Source organism: Megascapheus bottae, chromosome 2, assembly GCF_031878675.1.
Source record: "Megascapheus bottae isolate mThoBot1 chromosome 2, mThoBot2.hap1, whole genome shotgun sequence".
NCBI lineage: Eukaryota > Metazoa > Chordata > Mammalia > Rodentia > Geomyidae > Megascapheus > Megascapheus bottae.
This window is the reverse complement of record NC_143510.1, coordinates 16,334,457-16,356,864: the sequence shown is the minus strand read 5'-3', so window position 1 is coordinate 16,356,864 and position 22,408 is coordinate 16,334,457.

Sequence of the window (22,408 nt, the reverse complement as noted above, 5' to 3'; positions counted from 1 at the left end):
AATTTATTTGTATTTGGATATTTGAAATTTGATAGGGAAGGGGGGAAAACCAAGACGGGTGGGAGGTGTGGGGGGGGAGGGAAACAGGTACCAAGACATGTGAAAGGGTATCAATGTATGTGAATTAATGCACCTTCTATCTGGCAAATATCATGTAACCCTTTTACTAATTACAATAAAAAAATATAAAAAAAAAGAAAAAAAAACCTGGCAGATAAATGCAAGGTGGGAGGCAGTTGGTGTCCCCAGTTTCCTATTGTTCCTGAGCTCCAGGCTCAGGTTTTCTGAGCTCCATCTGGTGTTTGAACTCTACTGCACAGGCCATGGAAGCAAAACCCGTGGGGTCAGAACCAAAAGAGTGAGGCCTAGAGAAGTCAAGATGGAGCCAGGGCTACATAGAGAGTCCACAATGCTTGTTGCTTCTCCAGCCCATCCTCCCTAGAATTTTTTCTTTGGGGAATTTGCTTCTGTTACTCCAACTCAGTGTTGTTCCTGTGGGAATGACAGCATTCCCATGCCCTGTGGTGTGTGTGTGGGGGAGGGTCTCAGTTGATAGGATCCAATCCATTCCCCTATGTAGTAGTGGGCACTGGCTTCATGAAACATGCAACCAAACATGACTGCTGGTTGCCACAGCCTGACTGCTCCCTGGGGAGATGAACTAGGTTGTTGATCAGCCCTCCTTGGTCCAGCTCATAGAGCCAGCCTGATTTCCACCTTCCCTGTCTACTATAAATGAACTCCTGCTTAGGCTCAGGTTGGCCCTGGAGCACAGAGTTGACTCCTCTGGCCTCCTAGCAAAGGCCTTTGTGGATGAGAAGTGTTGTTTCCAGTGTGTGGTTTCCAGTAGGTGTTAAGTTCCGCAGTGTGGGTTAGCTTGATTAAACTTTTCAATAAGTAGACATATAGTATATTGGGCTTCCATTTATATTCTGGTCTCTGATCATAAGGTGAGGGGTAGGCCTGCTCACCATTGCTCCCTTATAAATCCTTCACCCCGGTAAAATGTAGTAAGCCTATTGGATGTTTGGGGGGGGGGATATTGGCTTAAGAGAGAAGACATTGTTATCTATGGTTTCCTACAGTGGTTCCTTCCTAGCCAGTTCCTGGATCCATCACCATGGTATCAACTCTCCAGACAAGTTGACTGGCTTGACCTATGTATTAGCATGTAGAACTCTACCATCTGAAATAATTCTGAGTTAGCTTCCAGATAGAATTCAGGCATTGCAATATCTATATGCCCATGGGAGAGATATTCTGCTATGCATAGATATATTGTTTATTGTATTATTTATTACTACATAAAATGAATCCTACTCAATTGAAAGATTACTGTCTCAGAGTTTCTGTAGAGCAGGAATCCAGACACAGATTAGGTGGGTGGGTCCCCTTCCTTGAAGTCTTACAGGTTTCCTTCGGCCAGGTCTACAGTCATCTGAAGGGTGAACTTGGGAAAAAGTGGTTGATAGGACGAGGCTTCTTTGCTCTTTTTTATTGGTGCTGTTTTGTGGGTCATGGGGCTTGAACTCTGGCCTAAGCTATTCTAGCTCAAGGCTAGTGTTCTATCACTTGAGCCACAGAGCCACTTCCATGGATGAATTTTTTTTTTAATTGGCTACTGAACTGATTCTGAGTTTCTCCCTGGGTGTGGCAAGGAGAAAATCCTTAGTTTCTTTCCATGTGGACCTCTTTGTAGGGAAGTTCAGAATATGGCAGCTTGCTTCTCAGTCTTTTATAAATTACTCTCCAAAGAGGCCTTCCTTCACTTTTGCCACATTTAGTGCTTAGGAGCAAATACTAGGTCCAGCACAAATCCCAGGGGAAGGGACTACACAGACTGTGAAAGTCATAGAAGACGAATCTACTGTACTCAGTTCATTTGCCCACACATTCATTCAACCTAGAGCTTTCCAGGCACTGGGCTAGCCACTGACTTTTTTCAGCTCATAACACTATACTAGTTTATCTGAGTTATTTGGAATGGAGTAACAGATACTAAGTAGGATCATTACTTCTTTTGTGACCTATTCATTCCCATCCTCTTTAAGGTAGATCACATTCATTCTCATTGTTATGTATATAGAAAATCCTCTTCCTGACTTAAAGCCAAAATGTTTCTGTGATTCACAACTAAGACATTTACTGGAGGAATAAATAACATAACTACATATGTGACAACTGAGTAAATAAGGAGAGAAATCTGTTTGGCTAAATACGATGATGTAGGTGGATTCACATAATCAAATTATGGTTATTTCATTAACTCTTCAATTGAAATTCCAAATCCCCATCTATTTGCCAAGGTAAATTTGTTTAACAAGAAAGCCCTGACATCCTTTAAACTAAGTATGCTTCTAAATGGAAGTTTAATTTTTAATCATTTACTTGGTTAAAGTCAAAGCAAATGAAAGGATAATGTGACCATTTAAAGGATTTGCAATGGATTCCCCAAAGAGCTGGAGAGATATGAATTTTTCCGCAGTCCCTCTGACCATTAAAGGAATTTAAAACAAGGCAATAAAAATGCCTTCTCAGTGTCTGCTTCTTTAATGAAAATAAAGCCACAGGGAATTGGAAGTCAACAGAGGCAAGGCAGGTCAATGGTGATTGATCAATATGGACCTTCACAGGGACTGTGGTGCTCTGTTGACCAGAATAGGTTTTCTGGTGGATTCCAAATTCAGGATAGAGCTGTACCAACCCAATTATGAAAAATAGCCAATTTTCTGCAAGACGGAGTGAAACAATTTTTACCTGAGAACGGAGCAGGAGCTGCTCTTATGTATATTTGTCAACAATGCAATCTGTGTAGTAGGAAGGTCAGATTAGTTCACTTAGCTTTTGGCTAAGCTCTGTGATTTTTTTATTTGTTTGCTTTTTTAATTAGTTTCTAGAGGTTGAAGATAAATGTCTTTCTGGTTCAGGTTAGGGTGTGAATTCATTTAAGATATATTTTAATACCAAATATTAGCAAAGGATATCACTTTGGAAGAACAAACTCTCTGAGGAAGGAGGTGTAAGCCTTTACTGCAATAAACTCTTGCAAATAACACCATTGCAAACCCCCACCCCTTTTCAGGACCTGTATTGATTTTCTTTACTTCCTTACCTTGCTCATTGTTTTGCATGTCAGAAGACAGAATTTTTAACATCACAAATCACATCCTGTATGCTATTGGAAGGGCATGAGAGGAAATGTGATCCCCTTTTGTCAGGCTACTTTGTAGCCTGTATTTATTCTGCAAATAGCCTTATAGCACTTGGATTTTTATAATTATAAATCAAAACAAAAGTTCATCCAACATCTTAATTAAATTGTTCTATTTTTCAAGTTGCCTCTCAAATCTTATTTACTCCTAGTTTTTGCCAGTCCTGGAGCTTGAACTCAGGGCCTGAGCACTGTCCTTGGGCTTTGTCAAGGCTAGAGTTCTACCACTTCCGGTTTTTTTTTCTATGTGTGTAATACTGAGGAATCGAACCCAGGTCTTTATGCATGATAGGCAAGCACTCTTCCACTAGGCCAAACTCCCAGCCCTAGTTGCATTTTTTTGTACATTTATACTAAGAGAGAAGACTGTGTATTTGGTTTTTTTTTTCTGGTTAATAATGTGTTTTGGTGGTACCTGGGTTTGAACTCAGAGCTTTGTGCTTTCTAACTTGGCACTCTACACAGAGCCACACCTAATGTTCTGCTCTTCAGCAGAGTATAATCTGGTTATTCTTGAGATCAGGTCTCATGTTCTTGCCTGAGTGTGTGTCTACACTATGGTTGCTTGGATCACAGACACATTGCATTGTGTCTCACTTCCCTCTACTGAGATGAAGTTTCATGCCATTTTGCCCCAGGCAGTTTGGAACCATGGTCTTCCCAATCTCAGAATGATGGTTGTGTATCATTGCATCTGTCTATGGGTTTAGAAGAGATCTGGCTTGCCTCGAACCTCAGTTCTCTCACTGTCAGCCTTCTAAGTAAATAAGATTAGAGGCCTGACCCACTGGCATCTGGCTTGTATATTTTTTTTGCCAGTCCTGGGGCTTAAACTCAAGGCCTGAGCATTGTCCTTGGGCTTTTTCTCAAGTCTAGTGCTCTGCCATTTGAGCCACAGCACCACTTCCAGCTTTTCTGTGTATGTGGTACCGAGGAATTGAACCCAGGTCTTTGTGCATGCTAGGCAAGCACTCTACCACTAGGCAAAACTCTCAGCATGAATTTTATCTTTAAACTGAGAATGCCATACATATTGTTTTAGTATTCCAATATATCCTTCTCAATGAACATGTTAATACCTGTATTATATTCCATTGACTTTCAAGACAACAATTTGCCTAAGCATTTTTATTTATGAATGTTTAGATGAAAATTTTATTATGACTATTGTAATAATTTTTATTGTATAACTAAATAAAAATTGGATGTCATTTCCAACTCTTTGTTTTTTGTTGGTCCAGGAATGAATGTGGTGAAACTCACTGAGGTTTTTCCCTCATCATTTCTAAAGCTAACAATTAGGATGCAACCCAAGGGATATCATCATCATTGTCATCATTATGATTTTTGTGGCATTGGGGTTTGGAATAAAGGCATTTCACTTGCTGAAAAGGTACTCTATGTCTTGAGCCAAACCCCTGGCCCTTAATTGGTTAGTAGATATGTCCCAGGTAGCCTAGACTACCAAACTTCAAAATAGGCTTCCCATGTAGTTGAAATGACAGGCACCAGGCTTTTAAATTATTTTGGGTTGGCCCCAAACTATGAGCTTCTGGATTTCTGCCTCTTAGTTGTTAGGGCTATAGGATAAACTACCATGTCCTGCTCAAGGAAAAGCATTTAGACTCCTTAGCATGATTTAATTTTTCATGTTCCCTCACTTTTTATCTATCTGGTTTTAGCTGGATGTTAGGAGCAGAAGGTGTCACAACTGGGATTTAGGAATTAGATTGCTATTCCCCAAGATGTCTGAATAATGCCCTGTTTTTTATGTCTTTGCTAAAGTTTTTCATTTGGGCTGAAAACTACTTTCCTCTGTCCCCATTGTATTGACTGTGGTAGGCAGAATCTAGCAGTGGCTCCTAAGTGTTCACCATCTGATCCTGACAACCCAGTATGATGACAAGCTAGCCTCCAATGATTATGCAGGATACTACTTGAACTGCCGTCCTCAGACCTCAGTCTCCTGAGTAGCTGGGATTACAGGCATGAGCCATGGGCGCCTGGCCTAAATATCTATATTTTATAACACCAGGCAGAGTTCCCACCATCTAGGAAGTGCTGATCAATAGAGTGAATTAATGAATGAATGGAGTTCTTGTGAATATAAAGACATGTGTATCCGAGACTGAAAATGATTCCAAGAAAGCTCTCTTTGTGTCCTTTAATAAACTGTTTTGAAATCCTACACTGGCCTACGTGACACAGATCATGTGTTTTAGCATCTTATATAATCTAAAAGCAGAGGCCATATACCCAGCCCTCAAGCAGAGCCTTTCTGGGCAAAAAGAACAGCTTTCAGAAAAACAACAGCAAATGTGGTGCCTGTTGTACAAGCATCACAGATGCAGGCCTGGCTCCAGGAGCATGGGCATATGGGATGTTCCCTTGACATTCCCCTCCTGTGCCTCTTGACTACCTGTGAGCAAGCATGGTATGTGCATACGGGAGCATTTGTGAAGCATTTGCAAGTTTGCATTTCCTGCAAGCAGACTGGGCTGCTCTGATGTGATTGCTGAAAATGGAATGGTCTATTAAAAAGTAATGGTTGCCGCCTGACGGGTTTGCTTCTTGTAACATTAGCGTCATGGTGATGGATTAGCAGAATCTCTAAGAGGGAAATGCATGGTTTTACAAATATTTTGTATAAACAAATTCACTTTCAAACATTACTCATTTTCCTTTTATTTATTACCCTTTAACACTTGCTATGCATCTTTTAGTGCACATGTGGCTGGAAGACTAAGCAATTTTGGAAGGAGCATAGAAACTTTGGTATCATCTTGTGCCATATTTTGAGTTTTCCCTTTGCTTCTGAGCTGCTTGCTGGATGGGAAGAGAAAGTCTGAAGCATAAGTCAGGACAGAGAAGACTCATTGGGAAACTCATAGGGAAGCTCCAAAAGGGGTCTGTTGGGTTAGGAATATGGCTTAGTCCTTGCCTGGCATGCATGAAGCTCTGGGTTCAATTCTTCAATACCACATAAACAAAAAAAGCCAGGGGTGGCACTGTGGCACAAATGGTAAAATGCTAGCCTTGAGCAAAAGGAAGCTCAGTACAGGGCCCAGGCCCTGAGTTCAAGCCCTAGGACTGGCAAAAAAAAAAAAAAGTGGAGGGAGAACCTGTTTTTGAAAGGCAGGTTTGTTTAAGGATTCCAAGACTCTGTCTCCATTTCATCTTTCACAGAGAAAAGCTAGTAATGCTTTTTAATTTTTCAATTTTTATTCACTGCTTTCAGCTTGTGATATTGGGGTTTGTAATCAAGCTTCATACTTGCTAGACTTGTACATTAGTGCCACATTCCCAGCCCTAATAACTGCTTCTTCAGTTACTTTGTAATATTGACAAGAACCATATACGGAAATGTGTAGTTTTCCTCAGTAAGACTGGATTCTACAGCCAAGACAACTGAACTATTAGGTGTTTCCAGGGGTTGGAACCAAGATTCTTTCCATGAAGGTCATTTCACAAAGGACATTAGAAAGCTGTATTTGGTCTGAGATAAGCATTTTATTTGGTGAGGGAGGGATCAGGGAGAGATATAGTAGGAAAATTGTACTCTAGACCAACAGTCTTTTCTATCTCCAGTGAGTAGGATACTATTGGAATAAAGGTCAAGATTAGGTAGTTAGAAACAATCAGAATCTAAAACATTGGACAGAAAGAGGGGACAGACACTCATGAAAACCCTTCTCTCATTTAGTTCATTTATTCCTTGTTTCATGAATGTTCATGTTTTGGTTTTGTTATATCTCTCCTTTTGCTTGTATCTGGTTTCCTCTGGAGAATATTGGATCCAAAGTTTAGGACAAAGTTCTGGACAAAGCTTGCTTGACCTTTGACTCGTGTGTGTGTGTGTGTGTGTGTGTGTGTGTGTATGTGTTACTCAGGCCTCGTAAGGAAGGCTTTATCCTTGCTAGACCCTCAATAACCAGTTCAGAAAAGAATCAGCATCTTACTCTTATCGGTAGACATTCAATTGCATATTGGATTATTTAGGAATTCCTCCTTCTTTGTGTGGATTTTCTTGATTTTGTGTTATAAAAAAAATCTCCTTAGCAACATCCTTTCCATGATACTTAATATTTGTCTCTTTTGTTGTTGCTGTTTGAGAATTTGTAATGCTGTTGAATTAACACACACACATAATACTGTAACAGCCTGGGGGTTAAAGATAGTTAATCAGCTGAGAGAACAAGTCATTGTCTAGCTTAATCTCAGAGAAGACTTTGGGTAGCTGAACTTTCTAAGATAAATGAGTCTTACAAGAAACAAAACTTGCAAGCTGGAATCCAATGGATTGTTTCAATCATATCTGGTTAGCTGTAAACATCATTAGCTTAGCATGTTTCTGTAATCCCTGCTTTCCATGTTGGAATGAGCTTCCTGAAAAGATGAAAGTGTTGTCATTCACATTTTAACTCTTTCTGGGGATGATAAAGCTAGCTGATATCAGACTTCCTGCAAGTCACATTAAGCTTGTGTTCCTTTAGGCCAAAAGGAAAATTGTGATGTCTCTTCCAGATTCAGAGCATCCAAAGACAAGGCAGCCTCCTTAAAATCAGGGCTTTCATAGCAAAAAAAAAAATTAAGAAGATTTGTCATTCTATTTATATGCCAGATTTATGGCACCTTGTTAATATTCTTACCTGCACCACTCACCTTCACATTACAGTCTTGATATCCATGATCAGTACTTGCAATAGTGTGTATATAAAGCCCACCTGTCGTCCTAGCTATGCAAGAGATTGAGATCAAGGTATCTCGGTTCAAGACTATAGACTTCATTTCAAAAACAGCGAGCAAAAAGCAGGGCTGTAGTATGGCCTATGGAGTAAAGCCTAGCAAGCTCAGTTTAAATCCGTGTACTACTAAGTTTAAATCCCAGTACTGCCAATAATAATAATAATAATAATATCTGATATTATGTTTCATTTTATTTTCTCATATTATGTTTTACCGCTGACTTTTCCTTTCAGTTCTTTGATAGTGTTCTCAAATTTATTCTTTAAATTGCCTGGAAATATTTTATGAAACTGTGAACCCTGTTAAAGTCAAAATGTTAAGAAGGAGGAAAAAAAGGAGGCAGAAAGTACAGGTGATGACAATAATGGAAACTGTTCTAGATTTTCAAAGATTAGAGTTTCAAATGAAATAGTCATTTGTGTCTCACATCTTACATGGATCCTCTTTTAAACAAAAAAACACTACAAAATACATTTTGGAGCTGAATAGGGACTTGAATATTATTTATGTATTAGATGATACTGAGAAATTATTGTTGCTTTTGTAGCATAAAAATGGTTTTGTGATTATATAAGGTGCTCTTATTTATTTTGGAAAGGCATGCTAAAATACTTTGAAATGAGATGTCATAATTTTTATTTGCTTTGTTGTTTGTTTTTTGAGATAGGGTTTTTCTACATAGCCTAAGCTAGTTTCTTACCTATAATCCTCAGGCTTTTGAATGCTACTCTGGGATTACATGTATGTGCTAATTTATCTTTTCAAAACAGAAAGTGTGGATGGACATTGATGGCTCATATCTGTGACACTAACTACTCAGGAGACTAAGACCTAGAGGAATGAAGTTCAAATCCAGCCCTGGCAGAAAAGTCTGCAAGATTCCAGCTCCAGTTACCCATCAAAAAGCTGGGCTGGAGGCATGGTTCAAGAGATAGAATGCCAGCCATGACCAAACAAAATAAGTTGAGGCATTGAGTTCAGGCTCCAGTACCAACACACACACACACATACACACATGCACGTGTGCATGCACGCACGCACGCACGCACGCACGCACGCATGCACGCACGCATACACTCACACAGAATCTAGGTGATGGTTTTAGACAGGGTTCAGTAAACAAGTTTTTATATTCATGGATATTTGAGGCTTTCCATAAGTTTTTTTTTAATCAGTCCAGGGGCTTGAACTCAGGGCCTGAGCACTTAAGGCTGGAGCTCTACCACTTGAGCCACAGCACCACTTCTGGCTTTTTCTATGTATGTGGTACCAAGGAATTGAAACCAGGTCTTCATGTAAAGCTAGGCAAGCACTCTTACCACTAGGCCAAACTCCCAGACCTACAAAGTTCTGTTTTCTTTTCTTTTAAAGGACAAAGAAATTTCCAGTGGATTCATTTTTATATCTATTTTTAGGAACAATATGGCACCATCTTTGATGAAAACCATGGAAGAAAACTCCAAATATAACTTAGGTAGATTTAAATGAGCTTTAAAATCTTCTCTGCTATTGAAATATAAAATTATGCAACATTTATAAGAGTTTGTGAAGCTCTCTTAATTCATCCATGTTCTGTGGGTGGGGATAAATGAATAATAAAACCATTGCCCATTGAAGGAATAAAATTTTGACTCATAAATTGAACTCCATGAAAATTATTTAAAGCACTTTGTAAGTATAATAGGTTCACCAGAAATAGTTCTCATTTGCATTACAGCATTTTCTATAAATGAGAAGACAGCAATGTATGTTCATTCTAGAAACCCAAGACAATCTGTTAGAAGCAAACATCTACCATAATCTCACACAAGCATTGTTGATATGTTGGTATATTTCTACCCCATACTTCTTTTTTTTTTTTTTGCTGGTCCTGGGACTTGAACTCAGAGGCTGGGCACTATCTTTGGGCTTTCTCAAGGCTAGCACTCTACTACTTGAGCCACAGCACCACTTCTGGCTTTTTCTGTGTATGTGGTACCGAAGAATTGAACCCAGGGCTTCTTGCATGCTGGGCAACGATCCTGGCCCCTCTTTTTCTTATTAAAACTTGTTATTAAAACTGTGTTTTTTCATCATATTTCAAATGTCACATTCTACAAGAAAAATATCTATATGCAATCACTGACACATAAATTTAAGAACATAATTAAGATTAAGCTGGGTATTTGTATGTCATAGATACATATTGATCTATCAATATGTCCATAGGATATATATCCTATCACAGACCTACATGTCTATATAGATATATTTATGTCTCCAAATTCATGTCAATGATCCAGACTACCTGAGTCATTGCTCTTGTATTGTTTGGATCTAATACCCACATATCAAGGAAACCATCACCTTTTGTCCCTTTGATCATGGCTTATCTCACTCAATATGATTTGCTCTAGTTACATCTACTGCCCAGCAAATGCCATTATTTTATCTTGTCTTAGGCTATGTAGAATTCCATTGTGTATATATACCACATTTTTGTATCCATTCATCTGTAGTGGAGCATCTGGGTTATTTCCATCTCTTGGCTATTGTGAATAGTGCAGAGATGAACATGGCTGTGCAGGAGTCCTTATCCAATCTTGGGTTTTGACATCCAGGTCTAACCTGTACTTTCATTGAGCATTTGTATGTATATATACAGTCTTTTGTTTTCCTTCTTTTTATTCTCTCTGAATATATATGTATATATTATATACACATTATGTGTGTGTGTGTGTGTGTGCATGTGAGATGTTTGCTGGTCTTGGATTTTGAAATCAGGGCCTGGATGCTGTCCCTGAGCTTCTTTTTTTCAAGAGTAAAGCTTGATTACTTGAGCTACCACTTTCCACTTTTTGGTGGCTAGTTGGAAATAAAAGTCTCATGGACTTTTCTGCCTGAGTTGGCTTTGAACTGTGATCCTTAGATCTCAGCTACCAGCTTCTAGCCCTTTTCATTTATTTATTGTTTGCCAGTCCTGGGTCTTGAACTCAGAGCCTAGGCACTATCCTTGGACTTTCTCAAAGCTAGAGCTCTACCACTTTAGCCACAGCACCATTTCTGGCTTTTTTTCTATGTATGTGGTACTGAGGAATCAAATCTGGGTCCTCATGCATACTAGGCAAGCACTCCACCACTAGGCCAAACTCCGGGCCCTCTTTTTATTTATTTATTTTTTAAAGCCATCATTAGACATGACACTGAAGCCAGAAGCAGGAAGTCACAATATCTAGAGAAGAATTCTTGTATAAAAAAGCTACTTTACTTCCAGAGTCAAGATGAACTTTTTAAACAAGTTTTTAAGAATTTTCAGATATAAGGGGTGACGACTGCCCTTTGATGGATGTGTTACAAATGTTTTATAATGTCTCAGTTGTCATTTCTACATTTTGCAACTTTAGCATTCAAATCATTACATTTACAAAGGCTCCATAAAGTTACAAACAGTTATAATGCAAAAGACACAGTTAATTTTAAGGGCTAAGGAATAGTGGCAGATCACCTGCTTACCAAGTATGAAAGAAATCAAAAAGGAAAACAAACCCCCCCTAATGATCCCAGAGTAAGAGATCCCACCAGCCTGTGTAGCAAACAATACAGTTGTTCGGGGCCTATATGTTATATGAAGATCTAATATCTATAAGCTCTTAAAAATCAAGGCACAATTTATACAGAATAAAATGCTGTAGTATTTATTTTCTTTGTGGTTTGGTGATAGCATTCACCTGTGCAAGTGTCATCTGGAACAGGTCACAGCACTTGTATCACCCTAGAAATGTCCCTGTACCTTTTATGGTCAGTTATACCATGTCTCCTGACTGGGTAGATGTGTTCTCTTTTGTCACTATGGATCCATTTTTGAACATTATGTGTTTGAGAAACATTTTTGTATATATATAAATACAAATATCTATATTTTTTCACTCAAATTATTTTGCTCAAGCCAACTTTTGAAATTAATCTATGTTGCTTACTGAGCACATTAGCACTTCATTTTTAGTACATAGTATTTCATTAATTTAATAATATTGTTTATTTGACTACTCACAGTTGTCATTAAAGGGCTGAGTACTTTTAAACTACAAAATAGGATTATTTATGAATAATTTGTAGGTATGTAGGTCTCATTTTGCTGAGTAAATACCTGTGAATTTATGGATTATGGAGTAGGTCAATGTGTATCTAGATTTTCTCAAAATTGTTGTACCACTTAAAGTACACAAAGTTGTTATCTAGGGGTTTGGGATTTTTTTGTTTGTTTGCTTGTTTATTTTGTCTTTGTGGTGCTGGGGACTGACATCAGCCCCAACATGCTTCTAGATTCTTTCTGCATTTGTTATTTTGTTGTTGCTGCTGTTTCTTCAGTTTTGAATGCCTTTTTACAATAGATACATCTTCAAGTAGTTGCGCTTCTCCTGGAGCTGGGTAACAGGCATGTGCCACTGTACCCAGCATTGGTTGAGATTGAGTCTCAAATTTCTTTTTGCACCCTTCTGATTTTGGACCACAATCCTTTGATCTTCACCTGGTAGCTGGTAGCTAGGATTACACATTTGGGCCATTGCTCTCAGCTATTTATTTATGTGTGTGTGTGTGTGTGTGTGTGTGTGTGTGTGTGTGTGTGTGTGTGTGTGTGTCCCAGACTAACATTGAGCTTGAGATTCTCTTTCCTTGGTCTTCTGAGTTCTGGGATACCATGCGATACCATGCTAGCTTGGCTAGCATTCTGATTTCATTATCTTAAGGTGTATAGTGGCGTCTTGTTGTGGGTTTACAATGGCCTTATTATTAATGATAATGAGAATCACTGCATGTACTCTTTATGCCATCCAGAAATCCTCATTTGTGAAGGATTTGTCTAGATCTTATATCCATTTGTACCACTTGGTCTTGTACTTTCCAGATAGGCGTTCTACCTCTGAGTCTTGCCTCCAGCTGCTTTCTGAACTAGTTATTTTGGAGATAAAATGTCACTTTCTGCCTAGCTGCACACCAGTATTACAATCATCCTATATTCAAGAAGGCCACAGGTGTACAGCACCAGGTCCAGCTTCTTCCTGTTGAGCCTGTGCACTTTTCTGCCTAGACTGTTCTGGAAATGCAGTGCTCTTGATCTCAGCCTCCCAAATAGCTAGGATTACAAATGTGAGCCACTGGTGTCCTGTCTTATCTTCTTAAGTTTCTTTTAAATTCTAGATACAAGGCTTTTAGGTATATATTTTTTGCCAGTCCTGGGGCTTGCGCTCAGGGCCTGGGCACTATCCTTGGGCTTTCTCCGGGCTAGTATTCTACCACTTGAGCTCCAGCACAACTTCGGGCTTTTTCTGTGTATGGGGTACCAAGGAATCGAATTCAGGGCTTCATGCATGCTAGGCAAGCACTCTACCATTAGGCCATGCTCCTAGCCACGAAACAAGGCTTTTATTAAACATGGTCTTTCATTTCCTTTAGATGTCTTTCAAAGAGCAACTGTCTTAATTTTGATGATCTGCAAATTATCGGTCTCTTCTGTGTTTATTGTGTCCTATCCAAGAAATCTTTGCTTCTAAAAGAGTATGTACATATTTTATCCTATTTTCGAGGCTTTATAATGTTAGCTTTTAGGTATAATCCATTTTCAGTTAATTTTTGTATATAAAAATTAAGTTTACATTTATATTTTTATCAAATATATAAAGTTGTACAAAGACAATTATTTCCCCTACTGAATACTGCCTTAGAATCTTTGTTCAAAGAAAATTGATTGGCCATATAAATATGTTTCTTGGCTCTCTGTTCATTCTTTATAATGTCTATACCTACATTAGTTCAACACTGTCTTGGTTATTGCAGATTTATGTTTTAAAGTTTCCTCTTTCTCAATGTCATTTTGTCTGCTCTACTTTCTTTTCACTTTGTGAATTCTAGGAATCAGTTTATCAATATTGTACAAAGCATCTTCTGAAATTTTGATTGAATTTATGGTAAATTAAGTTAATTGATTTTGGAAGAAATGGACATCGTAATAATACTGATGGCATATTGCTAATTGATTAGGGTTTTAATTTGCCTCAAGATTGTTGTGTGTGTATGCGTGCACACACGTGTGTGTTTAGTACACACTTTGAATCTAAGATTTTTCATGTTTGTTGACCATGTACTTCTTTATCAATTTAAGTTTTAATAGTTTGTTCGTAATTACAAAATCCAACTGATTTTTATATATTGACTTTGTATATCTGGTCTTCCTAAGTTCAATAATTAGTTCTACTAACTTACATATATATATATATGTATAGATTCCATGAAGTTTTCTAGGTACATACCATATTATCTGCAAGTGACTAAAATTATACCTTTCTTTTTCTCACTGTGTTAAATGTGCTGAGATTCTTAGTACAATGTTAAGTTGAAGTCGTGAAAGTTTCTTTATACACAATTACTTGGGGAAAGCATTTTGACGTTTTGTCGTTAATAGGATGTTATCTGTAGGTGTTTTGAGTAGGTGATCTTTATTAAGTTGAAGAAGTTCCCTTCTATTTCTAGTCTTAAACTTTTCCAGAAAAGAAAATCTTAACTTACTGTTACAGTTTGTCAATTCAATTTTGCCTGTATTAAGGTTACATCTATTCAACTTGTTCTCATATTTAAAGTGACAGTGACAGTCTTTTATAACTTTCTATTATGTGAACAAAAAAGGGAAATCTGTTATTTGACCTTGGTTAAAGCTTTTTTTTATTAATTATGTTCTAGGTTAGGTAAACTTATTTAGATAATTTAATTTGGGAGAAGGGGTGGGGAATGGGCACTACTAAGGGCCTCCTACTTTCAAAGCAAGCACTCTGCCCCTTGAGCCATGCCTCCAGCCCCCTTAAGCACTGGTTATTTTTTGAAGTAAAACCTTGCTTTATTCCCTGGGTCAGCCTGGATCTTTATCACCCATGTGTGCAACTTCATGTCACTAGGGATGACAAACTTACACCACTGTGCCTAGCCATTATGCTTTCCCCACAGTTGGGATAACAGATGTGTATACAACAGTGCCCTCAGCTACTGATTAAGATGGAGTCCCTCCATTTTTTTTGTCCATCTGACCTTGGACTACAACCTCCTAATCTCTACCTCCTACATAGCTAGAATTACAGGCTTGGCCATCATTCACAGCCCTTAACCTTTTATAACTTCTAGATTTTAAGACAGTTAAGTAGGTCTTCCATTCATGACTATTTGATTTTTAAAAATTGCAAATAAATAGATCAGTGGCAACTGAGATTTGAAGATGTAAGGCAGAAAAGTCTATGAGAGGGGCCAGGAGTGTAGCCTAGTGGTAAGGTGCTTGCCTAGCAAGCACGAAGACCTGGGTTCCATTCCTTGGTACAACATTCATAGAAAAAGCCAGAAGTGGTGCTGGCTCAAGTGGTAGAGCTCTAGACTTGAGAAGGCCCAAGGACAGTGCTCAGGCCCTGAGTTCAAACTTCAGTAGTGGCAAAAAAAAAGTCCATGAGACTCTTAATCTCCAATTAACCACCCAAAAGCCAGAGGTGGAGCTGTGTCTCAAATGGTAGAGTGCTAGCTTTCAGGAAAAAAAAAAAAAGCTCAGGTCTTAAATTCGACATCCATCCCCCGACAGCCCCCCCCCATATTTACATATTGGCAAAAAATTGTACCTATCTATGGAGTTTAGTGTGATTATTTGGTATATATATACAAAGTGTAAGGCTCAAATTAGTATAATTAACATTAATTATCATAAATTAACATCAATTAAGCATTTATCATCTCTTTCTACTTAGAATGTTGAAACTCTGAGTTCTTTATAAAATGTATCAGAAATTGTTGCAAAATGTAGACACTTGACTGAGAAGTAGAATATAAGGGCTTCTGCTGTTTTAGTTATATTTTGTTACTTCTTTTTTGTTTTTGCTGGTCCTGAGGCTTGAACTCTGGGCTGGAATGCTATCCTTGAGTTCATTTTGCTCAAGCCAGCACTCTATCACTGGAGCCCCAGGGCTACTTCTGGCTTTTCCTGTGAAAAATTGAAGATAAGAGTTTCACGGACTTTCCTGCCTGGACTGGCTTCAAACCATGATCCTTAGTCCTCAGCCTCCCAAGTACCTACTATTACAGATATGTGTCACTGGTGGAGGGAGGGCTAGTTTATTTTTTAATTTTTAAAAAAATTCACCACAGTATTTCACACGTGCATTTCCTATATTTCAATCAGATCAACTTCTTCACTCATTCTCATTTTCCTCATCCCTCATCTCCTTTTATTCAGTAGTTTTCAGTAAATCTCTATACACAGAGGCAATGAATTTCAATACAGTTTACCTTCTAATGTTTTATTTTCTCTCCCTTTGATCACCTCAAACAGCCTCTTCCACAATTATAAACTATGTATTATATACATATATTTATGTATAAACATATTATATACATATATATTCCTGCATATGTGTGTATATGTTTATCTTTTGTGCCTAGCTTCTATATATGAGTGTTACATGTTACCGTTGTCCTGGCTTACTCTTAATATGATTATCTCTGATTATATTTATTTCCTTGCAAATGGCCTGATTATATTCTTCTTTATTGCTGAACAATTCTCCATTGTGTCTGTGTACCACATTTTCTTGATTTTTTTTCATCAGTTGTAGGACATCTGAATGAACGCCATAGTGTGGCTGTTGCCTGAGTATTGCAATGACCCTGGGTGTACAGGTGCCTCTGTTGTATTCTGACTTCACATTCCTTTGAATTGTGCCCAACAGTGGTATCGTTGGATTGCATGGTAGCCCTACTTTTGTTTTTGTGGATTTTTTTTCTTTTGAGAAACCTCCAAACTGATTTCCATAGTTGGTGACAGACATTTACATTTTAACCAACAGTGTATAAGGATTCCTTTTCCCTCTCAGCACCAACATTTGTTGTTTGTATTCTTGATGATTTCCATTTTGACTAAAGTGAGATGAAATAATGTCATTTGGACTTGCCTTTCCTTCATAGCCAGTGATGCTGGCATTACTTCCTGTATTTGTTGAACATGTGTTCCTCTTTTTGAGGAGTGACTGTTCCATTCATTTTCTAATTTATAAATTGGGTTGCTGATTTTTTGGGAGCTTAGTTTTCTGAGCTCCTTGTATAGTCTGGTTATAATCCCTTTATAGATGTTTAGCTGACAAAGATTATCTGTAGACTGTCTCTTTAGTGACTCTTTTCCTATTCTATACAGAAGATTTTGAGTTTGAAGCAATCTCATTTGTTAATCCTTATTCTTATTTGGTGAGCTATCAGAGTTCTATTCAGAAAGTGACTTCCTTTGCCAATGTGTTTCAGTATTTTTCCTATCAGTTCCTGTGATAGTTTCAAAGAAACTATGTGCCATATTAAAAATGTTCTTCTACTTTAATTGATATTAATAGACCAAAGGATTGGTATCTACTTTTAGTTTGCTGTGTGTGAATATGATTTTTTTCCCAATACAATTTGAGGGAGAGACTATCTTCTCCAACATATGTGTTGGGTTCCTTTGACAAAAAAAAATTTCAAATGGTTGTAGCTGCAATGATTTATTTCTGGTCTCCTATTTTGTTCTTGTCTGGTTTTGTTACTGTGGATCTATAGTATCATTGAAAGCTCCCTCCCCTCTGCTCCCTGCAGGATTACTTTAACTATTTGGGGTCTTTTGCTTCTACCTGGATTAAGGATTGGCTTTTCTATTTCTATGAAGCATAGCCTTGGGATTTTGATGAGTTTTGCAGTGAATCTGTAGATCACTTTCAGTAGTATAGCCATTTTCACCATATAATTCTGCCAATGTAGGAAGTCTTTCCATTTTCTGGGTTTTTCTTTTAGTTTCTTCAGTATTTTATAGTTTTCATTGTAGAGCTCACTCACCTCCCTGGATAAGTTTATTGCTGCATATTTTTTTTCCAAGACTATCTTGAATGCAATTGTCTACCTAAATTCCTTCTCAGACTATTTATTGTTGATATATAGAAAAGTTATTGACTAATTTTTTTGACTCTCTAAATTTTTTGAAATTGTTTTCAAGTAGTTGTAAATAGGAATTGCCATTCGACAAAGCTGTTTGTGAGCACAATGCATCTTGAATGATGTCACTCCTTTCAACATTCTCTCCTTCCCTCCTAACTTATCCTCATTCACTTACTTTTCTTAATTTTGTAAGATGTTCATTGAATTTTGACTGTGTTTGCCCACTTCTTGTCGTTTGATTTTTTTTATTTTTTTGCCAGTCCTGGGCTTGGGCTCAGGGCCTGAGCACTGTCCTTGGACTTTCTCAAGGCTAGAGCTCTACCACTTGAGCCTCAGCACCACTTCCGGCTTTTTTCTATGTATGTGGTACCGAGGAATCGAACCCGGGTCTTCGTGCATGCTAGGCAAGCACTTTAACCACTAGGCCAAACTCCCGGCCCTGTCGTTTGAGTTTTGTATCCTACTACATTGCTAAAAGTGTTTGTCAGTTCTAGGAATATATAGGTAGAACCTTCAGACGCTTTTAAGTATAGATTATGTGATTTGCAAGCAGATAATTGGATTTCTTCCCACCTTGATCTCTGTCATTTCTTTCTTTAATGGTCTGCCTAGGAATTCCAGCACTATATCAAATAAGAGTGAAGTAAGGGGATACTCTTGTCTTATTCTTGACTTCAGAGGACATGATTCCAGGCTTTCCCATTTATTATGACATTGGCCACAAGTCTGTCATGCATAAACCTCATTATATCTCAACATAATATTCCTCATTCTTCAGAGCACTAACGAAAGGCTGTCAAATTTTGTCAAAGATTTTATTTTGTATCATTGAAATGATCATGATTTTATCTGATTTTGTTGATGGAATGAAACTGACTTTATTGTCAGGTATGACCTTTTTGAAATGTTATGGAATTTGACTTGTGAGTATTTTATTGAGAATTTTTACATCTATATTCATAAAAGGGAATGGTCTATAACCTCTCTGGTAATTCTATAATTCTATTGTATTCCTCCCTATCCAGTTTTAGAATAAGTACAATACTGACTTCACAGAATAAATTCGGTAGTATTCCTCCTCTCTTTACTTCTTGGAAGAATCTGAAGAGTATTAATATTATTAGTGTTAGGCCTTTCAAGGTCTGGTAGAAACTCCCTGGATTGTAATTACTTCTTAAGTTTTGAGTCCTCAAGTGAGCCAAGCCTCACTTCCCATTTTCTAGAGGTTAATTGGAGATAAGAGTCTCAGGTCCTTTTGTGCCGGGGCTGGCTTTGAACCTTGATCCTCAGATCTTAACTTCCTCCTTAGCTAGAATTACAGGTATGAGCCACCACACCCGGCTTGTAGTTGTTTCTTTTTTAAAATAGACTCTCACATTTATGCTCAAGCTGACTTGGACCAAAGTCTTCCTATTTATGCTTCTTAAGTGGCTTCCAGGATAGATAGGTGCTGTTGTGCCCATACTTTATTGGTTTAGAAAGATTGTGTAAAAAGTTTTGCTCAGCTTGATCTTAAACTATAGTCCTCTTAGTCTCCTTCTCCTGGGTAGCTAGGATTATAGGCATGAATCACCAGGCCTAGCTTATTTCTTTCTCTGAGTTTATATTATATACCAACTAAATTCACCACAAAGTATAAAAGATATCCTAAAATTAAAATTTGCAGGTGGAGGGCCTGGAGTTTGGCCTAGTAGTAGAGTGCTTGCCTAGCATGCACAAAGACCTGGATTCGATTTCAGTATACCACATACATAGAAAAAGCTGGATGTGGTGCTGTGGCTCAAGTGGTGCTATGGCTCTAGCCTTAAGAAAGCCCAAGGACAGCGCTCAGGTCCTGAGTTCAAGCCCCAGAACTGGCAAAAAAAATTTCAGGTGGATACTCACTGCTTTATTGAGAGCAAATATGGCATTTGGGGGGCTCATTTTAATATTTTCTGTGATCTGTTGCTCTTTTGACCTAATGATCAGTTCATTTTCCAGTACAATGTTTAGTTATTGCAGCCTTACAGTACATTTTAATATTTAGCAAGCATGTTATCATGCAAAACCTGTAGCTGAAATCACCCCCAAAGCAGCCCCAGAGAGGTTCACCAGTGAACTTACTCAAGCCAGCTCAGAAGGGAACAGTTAGGATTTAGGAAGAATGAAGCACTAAAGACCAGAGTGATATCTATTAAGGAAACTTACCAAAGGAGCCCGAGCATACCCTCCCACCCCACAGAGAGACAAGTATGTTCTTCCTAGTTATATTTGCCACAGGGATCTAGTTATGGGAACCTTATATTGAAGAGGTTTTTTGTGTTACTGGGATTTGAACTCAGGGTGTCCTGCTTGCTAGGCTGGTGCTTTATTTGCTGAGCCATGTCCCAATCTTCATTGCCCTGGTTATTTTGAGTTTGTTTTCACTTTTTGCCTGGGTCTTTACCTAGACCATGCTGTGCCCATTGTAAGCTTCATGATGTAGCTGGAATGACAAGCATGTGCCACCACCCGTTGTATATTCAGTGGAGATGAAGTTTCATTGACTTTTCTGCCAAAGCAGACCTATAACCTCCATCTTTCCAGTGTAGGCCTCCCATGTAGCTATTGGATACACAGCTTTTATGAAAGCTCAAAGAATTTTGTTCAGGGTAGGGCCCTTTTCTATATATTTAGCAAAAGGGTCAGCAAAGGGTTAGGTTCTCAGTGTTCTGAGCAACAATCTAAATAGCATTTCCCTCTGGACCCAGAAGAGAAGTTGGGGGAACTAAGAGGAGATTGCAGTTGGTCTATAATTCTTTCTCAGGATTTTTTTTGGAGGTGGGGGTTCAGTCCTAGGGCTTGGACTCTAGGCCTGGGCACTGTCCCTGAGCTCTTCAGCTCAAGGCTACCACCCTACCTCTTGAGCCACAGTGCCATTTCTGATTTTCTAATGGTTAATTGGGCTTGCTTTGAATCGGGATCTTCAGATCTCAGCCTCTTGAGTAGCTAGGATTACAAGTGTGAGCCACTGGGCCCAGTTTTCCTTTCCAGGATTTTCTAATATTTGTTTTTCCATGTGAACTCTAGAGTGTTTGTTCTAAAATAATCTTACTGATGTTTTATTAAATCCTATTAATATGTAATTAATTTAGTGATGCCATTATAATTTATTTATAGAAGTAAAATCTCACTTATATATTATCCAAGATGTCAACTTCCTTTGCACTTAAAGCTTCCTTTGTGCCCTTTCATGATTTTTTAAAAATATTTTTTATTGTAATTAATAAAAGGGTTACATGATATTTGCCAGATAGAAGGTGCATTAATTCACATACATTGATACCCTTTCACATGTCTTGGTCCCCATTACCCTCCTCCCCACCCCCCCATCTTAGTTTTCCCCCCTTCCCTATCCAATTTCAAATAACCAAATACAAATATATCCAATGTTTCAGATAACAAAGTGAGATACTGTAACAATATGATATAACCAAGGGACAGCAAAAGAGATGAGAGATAACATAGTACATTAAGGACAGCAATCATTCATTATATGGCTTTTGTTTCAATATCCTGGAGGTCCTTTCAATTAGCTTCATACTATATGGCCTTTTGTATCAAGGTTTTGCTCTATTGCAAATCTCTGCTAGTAGCACCAAAGGTTTCTACTGATTATGACAAATGAGGGAAACCATTGAGCCTAAGTTCCTTTGAGTCTGCCTTACTTCACTTAATATGATCTTTTCTAAGTCTTTCCATTTCCTAACAAATGGGGCAATGTTGTTTTTCCTGACAGCAGCATAGAATTCCATTGTGTACAAATACCACATCTTGTTGATCCACTCATCAACTGAGGGACATCTAGGTTGGTTCTATATCTTTGCTATGGTGAATAATGCTGCAGTGAACATTGTTGTGCTAGTGGATTTAGTATTCCCTAGTTTCTGGATGGTTGGGTAAATGCCAAGTAGTGGAATTGCTGGGTCATAGGGGAGTTCTATGTTTAGCCTTTTGAGGCACTGCCATACTGATTTCCATAGTGGTTGAACGAGTTTGCACTCCCACCAACAGTGTAGTAGTGATCCCTCCTGGCCACATCCCCTCCAGCATCTGTTGTTATTAGTTTTCCTGATTCTGGCCATTCTAACTGGAGTGAGGTGAAAAATTAGCTTGTTTTGATTTGCATTTCTTTTATGACCAGAGATGTTGAGCATTTCTTCATGTGTCTATAGGCCATTTTTGTTTCTTCTTCAGAGAAGACTCTATTTAAGTCTTTGGCCCATTTTTCAATGGGATGGTTGTTACTTTGGAGATTAGTTTTGGAGTGATTCAATTTTTTGAGCTGTTGATATATTTTAGATATGAGGCCTTTGTCCGCTGTATGGTTGGTGAAGATCTTCTCTCACTCTGTAGGCTTCCTAATTAATTTACTAGCTATGTTCTTTGCCATACAAAAGCTCTGCAGTTTAATGCAGTCCCATTTATCCAGCCTTTCTCTGATTTGTTGTGATTCTTGGTCCTTATTAAGAAAGT